The sequence below is a fragment of the Mustela lutreola genome, chromosome 1 (assembly GCF_030435805.1).
Source record: "Mustela lutreola isolate mMusLut2 chromosome 1, mMusLut2.pri, whole genome shotgun sequence".
Taxonomy (NCBI): domain Eukaryota; kingdom Metazoa; phylum Chordata; class Mammalia; order Carnivora; family Mustelidae; genus Mustela; species Mustela lutreola.
The window spans coordinates 26,738,049-26,750,421 of record NC_081290.1 but is presented as its reverse complement, the minus strand read 5'-3'; positions in this window follow the sequence as shown (position 1 = coordinate 26,750,421).

Genomic DNA, 12,373 nt, shown 5'->3' with positions numbered 1-12,373 from the left:
AAAACCACAATGAGATATCACCTCACACCAGTCAGAATGGCTAAAATCAACAAGTCAGGAAATGACAGATGCTGGCGAGGATGCGGAGAAAGGGGAACCCTCCTACACTGTTGATGGGAATGCAAGCTGGTGCAGCCACTCTGGAAAACAGCATGGAGGTTCCTCAAAATGTTGAAAATAGAACTGCCCTATGACCCAGCAATTGCACTATTGGGTATTTACCCTAAAGATACAAATGTAGTGATCCAAAGGGACACATGCACCCGAATGTTTATAGCAGCAATGTCCACAATAGCCAAACTATGGAAAGAACCTAGATGTCCATCAACAGATGAATGGATCAAGAAGATGTGGTATATATACACAATGGAATACTATGCAGCCATCAAAAGAAATGAAATCTTGCCATTTGCAACAACATGGATGGAACTAGAGCGTATCATGCTTAGCGAAATAAGTCAAGCAGAGAAAGACAACTATCATATGATCTCCCTGATATGAGGAAGTGGTGATGCAACATGGAGGCTTAAGTGGGTAGAAGAATAAATGAAAGAAGATGGGATTGGGAGGGAGACAAAGCATAAGTGACTCTTAATCTCACAAAACAAACTGAGGGTTGCCGGGGGGAGGGGGTTTGGGAGAAGGGGGTGGGATTATGGACATTGGGGAGGGTATGTGATTTGGTGAGTGCTGTGAAGTGTGTAAACCTGGTGATTCACAGACCTGTACCCCTGGGGATAAAAATATATGTTTATAAAAAATAAAAAATTAAAAAAAAATTTTAAAAAAATATAAAAACTGTAAGTATAAAAACTCTCTTCAGGGTTGAAGGTAGTAAAAAAAAAAGGGGGGGGGGAAGCCTAGAACTATCTTCCACCAGAAGCCAATGAGGTCCTTTGCTCTTCCTATTCATTTTATTTCCATTTCTGGGCCTGTGCAACCTTCCCTCAGACTGAGGAGTGGGAGACTGAGATGTATGCCTCTTATTCATCAGTCAGTGTAGTAGATTCTTGTTGCTCTTGTCCTTCCAACATCCATTTCCTCTTCCTCTGTTCCATAATTTCTGTTCTTCTGGCAACAGCTTCTAGTTGCTTTGGGTATTGTTGACCAACTCCTGGTTCCAAGGATTAGTATGTGATCCATGAGTGTGAGCAACCAGAAGATCATATACTCCTGGTTCTCAGATGTTTGCATACCCTCCGGAGTACTGCTATAGCTATTCCTAACCTGCAGATATATAAGAAGGAGATATCCAGGAAGGAGGAACTTTTGGATGAAAGCAGGGGGACACAAGAGGTGGGTCATTAGAAGACCCTCCCAGGAACCCAGAACATGCATGGCCAGGTCCCTCAGCTTCATCACTATGTCAGAGTCAAGGTCCCTGGGTTTCACTTTCTGATGGCCAGAGTGCTGCTGCTTCTGGGGGCTCAGATCTATGTTGGTGGTGTTCTCAAAGGACATGACTCAGTGGCCCTCCTTCCTCAGTCCTTTGCTCCATGCCAGAGGCTCCCTAGAGGTCAGTATAACCCTAGAATGTAACACACTTGAGTTTAAATCCTAGTTCCATCATGTCGCTTTATGGCCCAGTGTCCTCGTTTGTCAAATAGGATGCACTTTAGCCTGAAAAGGGAAATAGGGTCGATCTTTAAGCCCAAGGTGGTTGAAGAGGGTTCTTGATGTTCTTAGTCATTTTGCTGTCAAATGATGGCCCCAATTCTTGCAACAAAACTGGGCTTGGTGTGGATTAAGCATGAAATGGAGCTGTGAGGGGACTGGTCTGCTCCCACTGACGGCACAAGGAAGGCTGGCCACTTTGCTTTATAGTCACACATTTCACACCTCTTGCCAAGTTCGTTGTGCATGCTATGTGCTCAGACAATAGTGATTTCCTTTTGTCCACCTGAGTTGTTTGATTCGATTAAATTCACACAACAAATATGTGTGGTTGTGCTTGGTGATGCAAGGCATATGATGTCATATGATGAGAGACCCTTGTCCTGTAAAGTGTGCTAGAATGAGTGCGATATTCCTGAATGAAACAAGGCAGCACTGCTTTTCATCAGGGAGAATAGATCTGCTTACTTGTGTGGATTTATTTTATTGGAAGTCTATAATCCCCTCTGTTTTTCCTTTGGCTGGCATCCAGGTTGTTCCTGATGACAACCCTGCTGAGAAGTTTCTTTTGATTTGTGAGTGAGCTGAGCTCTTGGTTTGATCTATTTTATTTCCCATCTAGGGCCTGCCTGGGATTTGTGATCCCCCCCACTCCTGCACCTCCTCTCCCGGAGCCTCCCAAGGCCTTGGTGGGGGGTTCCCCAGGCTTTCTCAGCAGGTAGTGAGGCTGTAGAGGAACACCAAGTCTCAAAACCCTCTGACTGTATTTGCCTCAATTTCCCCCCTCCTTTGGTTTCTCTCTACATGGTAAAGTCAACACTTCCCCAAAGATGCAGATTTTATGGGCCAAATAAAGGAAAAGCAAATTCATTTCAAAGGAGACTGGGTTTTTCTGGAAGGAAAAACCCCTAATTTTATTCCCTCAGTAGGTTGTTCTTCATGTCCTTAGATAATGACAAACCCAACGGATATGAGCATCACTGATAAATATAAAAATAAATCTTCCAACAAGACAATAATATTGTTAAGGACTGCCCCAAATATATGACTGATACAGTTTTAAATATGTATTATGCTCATCCTATATTAAGTGAAACATAAATTGCAAAGTGATATGTTCCATTCGAGCCTATATTATTAAAAAACGTGTTCATATAAAAGAATCGTTCTACAACCACGTAGAGTTTATAGATGGGTTTACGTTTTTATTTCTTCAACAAATCTGTAATTTAGGAAGGACAGGTAAGCTATTCTTTGAATTTTGCACACAATGAAAGAGGAGTACAAAGCTCATCTCTGAGTACCTAGCTGACAATGGCAGAGCTAGAACACACGTTCAGGTGTTTCTGACTACAAGTCTCTGTTATACTGTCCCGCTAACACACAACTAAAAATCACAAGGTTTCGGATGAACCACATGGGCCACTATTTCCACATAAATATAATAAACATGTATTATAAAATAAGTCACGTGCTGTTAAGTGTCTGAAACTGATAACCATCCTTTTCCCGCTCACACTTACTCAACCCTTCTCATACCACCTGCACATTTCACTGTGCCCATCATGATTGCCATTTTTGTGCAACAGTTTGATTCATGTATTTCTCTCTTTTTTTAAAAAAAAATATCTTATTTATATATTTCAGAGAGAGAGAGCCCAAGCAGGGTGAGGAGCAGAGGGAGAAGCATATTCCCTGCTGAGCAGGGAGCCTGATAGGGGGCTCAGTTCCGGAACTCCAGAATCATGACCTGAGCCGAAGGCAACGGCTCAACCGACTGAGCCACCCAGGTGTCCCAATTCATGTGTTTCTTTTGCATTGGACTACAAGCCCCCTGGGGGGAGAGAGCTTATCTGATTTTGCACACACTGACTTCCCAATAGAGTTCTTAACTCATACTAAGTGCTCAATAAATAGTTGTTGACTTAATAAATGAATGAAAAATCAAGACAAAGGAGCTAGTGCTTTGATTTGGGTCTCTGTTCTCAACCAGAAATCAGTGTGGCCTGTGAGAGACTGAAGCCAAGGGAAAGTACTCATAAAAAAGTCTACAGGTTGTTTTTGGACCCTGCAGTGTATCAGGGAAGAAAACAGCATCCTTTCCAACTCATGCGAAGGGGAGGGCGTGTGGTTTTTACTCGTAGGGAGGCCCCTCTGTGGCTCTTTCCTTTCCTTCACCTTGGCTGGAGGTTGAGAAAGGGGAGCCATGGCAGCGGGTAGGAAGACAGTGTGGCCCTCGAGTAGGAGAGACTTGGCACTGTTGCCTCTCCTGGGCCGGGTAGGGTTGCTTGCTGATGGAGGGTGTCGCCTCTATCCTGGATCCCTGAACCAAGCCTGGAGGACAAGGCCAAGCCAAAGTCAATCCAGCTGCTACCTTGGGCATGGAAAGGGATTTTGGTTGCAATACCTGAGACTTGGAGGGCATTTGCCATCTATTTCTTTTGGCATCACCAGAAGGAAAGAAAACTCTTCCACTCTAGATGTTGCCAAACCCAATTATCCTTCTTAAAGGAGAAAAGAAGAAAATTTCTCTGTGCTTTGAGGGGGCTTACACAACGGGACAGGAAAGCATGTTACACTCCTTATGAGGTCTGTGTTGACTAGTCTTGTCACTGAGAAGTCTGAGTGGCTTTTCACAAACTGCAAATAAAAAAAATATTATCCAAAAAGTGACCAAAGCATTCATTTATTGACGTACAACCCTGGATCTAATATTATGACAAAATGGAAACTCAGGCTCAGCCCACATCAAAGACTCGGTATTTACTGAGCATGTATCCATCCATGCTTACTCGGGGTGCGCTGCCTAAGAAGCTCTGTTCTGAGCACATAGTTTATTTGAAGGACTCTCAGAAGCTTGGCTAATGTCATTCATGCTCTCCGGTTCCCATCACGGCGGGGAGGGGGGCACAGCAGAATCACTTTCTGAGCCCGGGAAGCTGAACGCCAGACTCCTTTGGGGTGCTACTCTGAAGGGTCAAGTCTGCTTTGAAGATTTTCTCCTTATCCCTGGCTTTAAGTAATTTTATCATGCTGTGTCTTAGTTCAGTATTCCTTCTCGTGTAGGAGGCTCATTGAGCTTCAGATTGCTGGGTTTATTGTTTTCATGTTGGATAGTGTCTTCATGGTTATTAATCTTATCTTCTGCAGTGTCTAATCTGCTATTTTCATTTTTTCTCATTTTTTATAGGTTTAAAATTAAAGATATTTACTATATCAACTATGAGTATACACCCCTAGTGGGATATAATGGAATGATTAGAAACCATATTTTAATTTTTATTTTCAGTGATCCAAAATTCATTGTTTATGCACCATACCCAGTGCTCCATGCAATATATGCCCTCCTTAATAGCCACCACCAGGCTCACCTAACCCCCCACCCCCCTCCTCTCCAAAAGCCTCAGTTTGTTTCTCAGAGTCCACAGTCACTCATGGTTCATCTCCCCCTCTGATTTCCCCCAATTCACTTCTCTCCATCTTCCAATGTCCTCCTCATTATTCCTTATGCTCCACAAGAAAGTGCTATTTTCTTTGAAGAAGAAATTTGGAGAACTTACTAATGGATATCAAGTCTTATTTTCAAGTGTCAGTAATTATTTTATTTTATTTACATTCGATTTAATTAACATATTGTTTCATCAGTTGCCTATAACCCCTAGTGCTCTTTCCATCAAGTGCCCTCCTTAATGCCCATCCCCCAGCTACCTTGTTTCCCCATGCTTCTCCCCTCCAGCAACCCTCAGTTAGTTTCCTAGAGTTAAGAGTCTCTTATGGTTTGTCTCTTGTAGTGTGTACACACACACATACACACACACACAGAATGGAATATTAGTCATCAAAAAAGAATGAAATCTTGCCATTTGCTATGATGTGGATGGAGCTAGAAGGTATTATGCTAAGCGAAATAAGCCAATCAGAGAAAGATCAATATCATGTGATCTCACTGATACGTGGAATTTAAGAAACAGACAAGCATAGGGGAAGGGAAAGAAAAATATTTAATATATTATTAATCCCATCTAGTCTATTTTCCATCTTGGACATTTTTTAAAATATTCTTTTAAAAAGATTTTATTTATTTATTTATTTGTCAGAGAGAGAGAAAGAGAGAGAGCAGGAGAGAACAAGTAGGCAGAGAGGCAGGCAGAGGCAGAGAGAGAAGCAGGCTCCCTGCTGAGCAAGGAGCCCCATGCAGGACTCAATCCCAAGACCATGGGATCATGACCTGAGCCGAAGGCAGACACTTAACCAACTGAGCCGCCCACATGTCCCCCATCTCGGAAATTTTAGTTTTCACTTGTAGAATTATATTTTCTAAAATTACCTTCCATTCTATCATTCCTCTGGCTGTTTGAACATATGGAGTACGGTTGCAATAATTGTTTTAATGTATTTGTCTGCTAATTCATTTGTCTGTGTAAGTTTTGGGTCAGTTTTGATTGATTTTTTTTTTTCTTCATCATAGGATATATTTGTCTACTGCCTTGTCTGCCTGGTAATTTAAATAGATGCTAGATATTTTGTATTCTAACTCATTGGGTGCTGAATACTTTAACGTTCTTACGAACATTCTGAGTTTTGTTTTGAAATGCAAAGTTAATTGGAAACAGTTTGAACCTTGCGGTCTTGCTTTTGGAATTTGTTGGGAGGGAGAGGGGCATCATTTGTTGTAGGGCCCATTCACTTGACAAATTATGGGGTTTCTCAGTGTACTTGGAAAGAATGGGCATAGCTCCTGCTGTGGGCTCTGAATACTATTTCCTCGAATTCTTCTGGGTGGTTCTTTCTGCAGCCTCAGGTAGTCTCCTCGAAGCCATCCATTGGTCAGTACTCTTGTCGAGTTCTTGAGGAGATCTTCTACGCATCTCCAGACATCTTTGTGTAATTCTCTTTTCTCAGGGTCTCTGTCTGGTGAACCCCAGCTTCCTTAGTCTTCCCTGTCCCTTATTTCTGTATTTTTCATGCAGGAATCAGCTGTGCTCTGCTTGGTTTTCCCCTGACCCTGCTGTAGTCTGGAAACTCTACCAAGGGAGTGATCTGAGGTAACGTCCAGGCTCCCCTGGTATGTTTCTTGTCCCCCGAGGATCCCTGTCCTTTGTTATGGGAGGCACAAGGATCTTATTTGTTGTGTCATATATCTGTCAGGTCTTTAACTGTTTCATGCAGGAGAATAAATCTAATCTTTGTTATTCCATCCTCACTGCGAGTGGAGGTTGGTATCACTAATTTTAAAGGACTCTTTGAATATTAGAAGTACATCTTCAGGGCACCTGGGTGGCTCAGTCATTGGGCATCTGTCTTAGCTTCCATCCTGGTCCTGGGGTCCTAGGTTCAGACCCCGCACCGGGCTCCCTGCTTCTCCCTCTCCCACTGCCGCTCCTTGTGTTCCGTCTCTCAATTGTGCCTCTCTCTGTCAAATAAATAAATAAAATATTAAAAAAAAGAAGTAGTTACCCTTCTATTTTTTTCTATCCATAGGTTGTTTTTTTTCCCCCTCTCATATTTGTTTTGTTTCATTTTATCTTACGGTCTTTTTCTTGCATACTGAAATCTTGCAATAGATTCTACACAGTCAAATCTAGCAGTATTTCACTGTTTCTGATATTGATGTTGTACTTTAAAGTCTTTCTCCAACCCAAGATTATAATTTCAGTGCTTCCTTTTTGTCATATACTAAAGCCCTACCTACTCTTGTGTTTTCTACTTTGAATGACTTCTCTGTTATTTTATTCTACAGTAGGTATGAATATACTTTAATAATTGTAGCCGTTTAATATCCAGAAGGCACATGAAGTGTTAGACATAGCTAGTGGTCCTTCCAAACCCATCCTTACCTTCTTTTATACAAATAAAGCTCTCAGTGTTTAGGTGAGCACAGCTGTCAAGTATAATGACTACATTTCCAAATCTCCCTAGAAGTGAAGTGTGGCGATGTGATCGATATCCTGCCAATGGATTATAAGTGCAAGTGATGTGTTCAACCTCTGGAAGGAGTTCTTTAAGAAAAGGAGCATGTCCTTGACCTCTCCCTTTCCCTTTTCCCCATGCAGACATCGCTGTTGGAGCTTGAGGGGACAGTGTGGATCAGCAGTGGAAGCCATGTCTGGAAATGGCAGAGGTGGAAGATGAGGGAAGCCACAGTCTCAGATACAAGAGGAGCTATTACAGCCCTATGTCACTCACTCCTGGACTGCACTCACTTGAGAGAGAAATAGGCTTTTATTTTTTTAATTTTGCTTTTCCCACTATTATTTTGGACTTTCTATTACTCAGAACTCAACTTCATCCTGACTGATAGAAATGATAGAATTATTCTGACAAAAATCCTGTTGAGATTTCAATGGAAATTACACTAAATTTGTTTGTTTATTTAGGGAGCATTGATTGATTTTTTTGAAAAATATTTTATTTATTTGAGAGAGAGAGAGAGACAGAGATAGCAAGAGAGAGCACAGGCAGGGAGAAGAGAAAAAGCATGGGGGACTTGATCCCAGGACCCTGAGATCATGACTTGGGCTAAAGGGAGATGCTTAGCCAACTGAGCCACCCAGGTGTCCTGGGAGAATTGAATTCTTCACAATATTGTCTTCCCATCCAGGAACATGCTCAGTGCTTTCATTTATTCATGCCTTCTTTTTTGTTATAATAAGCATTAAAAAAAACACCAAGACTGTTTTTATCTTTGTTTTACATATTATGTGATACAAGTATGTGTTATCCTTTGAATGATAAGATGAAAACAACACCACGTAAAGTAAAGTATTACAGAACAATGCAGAAATATAAACCCAGGGTGAGCCTAAATAAAAGAAAAGAACCTGCTTGTTAAGTTTGACTCTTTTGTTTATTTGAAAATTTCATAAAAATTTCCCCACAGCGCATGAATTCCAGAAAGAAGTTGGTGGCTGTTAACAGTCCAGTGTTGCCCAAAGCAGTCTTCTTAAGTATAATAGCTTCCCAGAATTACCTAGACATTCATTTGTACTACATGCTTCTATTTGGGTATCCTACTTCTTTTTATTTTTTAAAGGAGATTTTATTTATGTATTTGTCAGAGAGAAAGAGAGGGAGAGAGAAAGCACAAGTAGGGGAAGCGGAAGGCAGAGAGAGAAGCAGCCTTCCTGCTGAGCAAGGAGCATGACATGGGGCTCCATCCCAGGACCTTGGGATCATGACCTGAGCCTAAGGCAGATGCTCAACCAACTGAACCAACCAGGTGTCCCTGGGGATCTTTCTTCTTAATAGGATCCCATCCTTGTTACCTAAAAGTGCTGTGTAATTTTTCTTGGCAGTATGGGCAGAGGGTGGAATGCATAAGGTTTCACTCAATCTCAGGCTTCTCAGTTAAGAGGACACCTTGGTATTTGTAATCAGACGAACTGGGTTTGGGACTTGAAGTAAGATACGAATACATGTAAGACTGTGGATGGGCTGCTTATCATTTTGGAATCCTAGTTTCCTTATGTATAACTCGGGCAGGACAAAAATACTAGCTTAAGGTTCTTTTAGGTATAAAAATGCTTTATAAATGAGAAAGGTCTTTATAAATATTAACAATGTTTTAGTGCTCTCTAATCATAAAATAGCATATTTATTATCTTTAACTATTTAAATTTTCCTTTTTTCCAAAAACAAAGGTCCTTCTTTAAGATAAAAAATTTCTATGAACACTATGCTTGGTGATATTTTCATTATCTCTTGATTGATGGAATAAATGAGATAGATAGTATGATTATTTCAGTAACAATTGTGAATGAATGTTTTTCAATCACAGTAACAGTGGAAACAGTAGAAATTATATCATTCATTCATATCACCTGTTCAGTCTATGGATACTGGTGTTGAGTGGCTTTTTTCTGTAAGTAACAGAAATCTTAAAACACACTGGCCTAAACGTAAAGAAATACAATTTCACATTAATAGCCTGGAGAGAAAAGAGGATTCAGGCTTGGTTGATTCACATGCTCAATGATGTCAAGACACAGGCCCTTTTATCTTTTTCTTTAGTTTTCATTGCAGTTAGTTAACATACAATGGTATATTAGTTTTAGGCATACAATCTAGTGATTCAAAAATTCTATACATTATGGGGCGCCTGGGTGGCTCAGTGGGTTAAGCCGCTGCCTTCGGCTCAGGTCATGATCTCAGGGTCCTGGGATCGAGTCCCACATCAGGCTCTCTGCTCAGCAGGGAGCCTGCTTCCTCCTCTCTCTCTGCCTGCCTCTCTGCCTACTTGTGATCTCTCCTGTCAAATAAATAAATAAAATCTTAAAAAAAAATTCTATACATTAGTCAGTGCTCACCATGGTAAGTGTACTCTTAATCCCCTTTACCTATTTCACTCATGCCCCCCACCCCCACCTCTCCTCTGGTAATCATCAGTTCTCTATAGTTAAGCATCTGTTTCTTGGTTTGTCTCTTTTTTCTTTGTTCATTTGTTTTATTTCTTAAATTCCACGTATGAATGAAATCATATGGGATTTATCTTTCTCTGATGGACTTATTTGAGTTAACATAATACTCTCTAGATCTCGCCATATTGTTACAAATGGCAAGATTTCATTCTTTTTATGGCTAAATAATATTCATTACATATATACCACATCTTTTTTATCCATTCTTCTGCTGATGGACACCTGGGCTCCTTTCATAATTTGGCTATTGTAAATAGTGCTTAAAAAAGCACAGAAGTGTATATATCTTTATGAATTAGTATTTTTGTATTTTGGGGGTAAATACCCAGTTGTGGAATTAGTAGAGCATATGGTAATTATATTTTTAATTTTTTGAGGAATTTCTGTACTGTTTTACTACAGCGGCTGCACTGGTCTGCACTTCCACCAACAGTGCAAGAGGGTTCTTTTTTCTCCACATCTTCTCCAACACTTGTTTCCTGTGTTGTTTATTTTAGCCACTTTGACAGGTATGAGGTGATATCTCATTGTGGTTTTGATTTGCATTTCCCTGATGATGAGTGACGTGGAGCATCTTTTCATGTGTCTGTTGGCCATCAGCATGTCTTCTCTAGGACCCAGGTTCCTCACATCTATCCTCAATGTTGGCTTCCCCTTAGTTATGCAACAGGATGGCTGCAGCTGCACCAGCACTCACCTCTGGACATGGCAGTATCTCAGGAAAAAGAGGGACAGTGTATTTCAAACCCACTGTTTTAGGAAAAAGAAACTTCCCCAGGATCCCCCTTCTGTCCTAATGACGTCTGACCATACCTATTGGCTGGACTTAAGCTGCATGTCCATTTCTAAGATACCTTAAATGTAAATGAGATTATTTTATATCAATCTGGCTCATCCTTGGAGCTGGAAATGCCTCATTCTCCTGAGGCAATAGTTGTCTCGGGAGAAGTAGATAACCTGGACAAAACTGAAGTTTCTTTGGTAGAGCAGAATCCACTGATACCTGCCCTTATCTTCTTCTTATTATGGACTGTTTCTGGTGCACACTGATAGCTTCCTATTACAAGCGTTGGTTTCTCTCTCTTTTTCTTTTGGAGAGATTTGTCGGGGATTCCCTTTCTCTGAGGGATTTCACAGGAACTTGCTTGGCTTTCACGTCGGGCAGACTGGAAAATGCGGAGAAACTGATGTTCCTGATGCTCCTGACAGCGACTGTCAATCAAAGATGGAGGAGAACGGAGATTGCCCCTTGGTGGGAACACTTGGAGGTTTGTTACTTTGTCTCCTTTATGTCCCCAATGGCACTGAGCTCCAGTTGCCCACCATGATAATCTGCTCATTAACTGCTCATTAATCTGCTCATTAACTGCTCTGTATTGACGTCCTTCCTTTCCTATGTCACTTCCTCAGGTAGTGTCAGTGATTCCTGGTATCACCCCTCAGACAGACCACTTTCCTTCAAGTCCTCTCAGGATCTCCTCATGAGGGAGCTCAGCTTCAGCCAATAGGAAGGAAGAAGAAAAGAGTTCTGTGTAGGAAACTTACGGTGTCTACTACAGGCATGTAGAGATTCTGGAACCACTTGTAAAAACCCGTAGGGTTTATATTTATTGGTCTCTAACTATGGTCTCCCTAAATGACCTTACAATTAAGACGGAGTCTCAGTATTGCCAAGAATATATACAGACCTGCAAACTCTCTCACAAAATGCAAAATTGTGGACCATCTGGAAACTTGATGGCTATAATTAGTAGACATAAACTCTTCTTTATGAGCTTCTGAGGCTTTATTTAGCCAAAATGCTTCAGATTAAAAAAATTTATTTTTTAACATAAATAATGTATTTTTTATTTCAAAATACTGTATTTACCAAAACAAAAATTTAGTGGGAAGAATGATACTGTTTTACTTTTTTTGTAAATCTCTTTTTTATTGCTTTGATTTTTTAGAGTTTCTTCCCTCTCCCACCAATCTAGTCTCCCTATATATGAATTAGTTTCTTTTTTCTCTAACTTCTTTCCTTCCTTCCTTCCTTCCTTCCTTCCTTCCTTCCTTCCTTCCTCCCCTCCTCTCTTTCTTTCTAGATTCCACATATAAAAGAGATCATATAATATTTGTCTTTCTACGACTTATCTCACTTAGCATAATGCTCTTGAGATCCATCTAGGTTGTTGCAAATGGCAGGATTTCATTAATGCACTGATGGACTTAGGTTGTTTCTATATATTGTTTATTATAAATAATACTGCAGTGAACACACACGAATTTTTTTTTAAAGATTTTATTTATTTATTTTACAGAGAGAGATCACAAGTAGAGAGGCAGGCAGAGAGAGAGAGAGG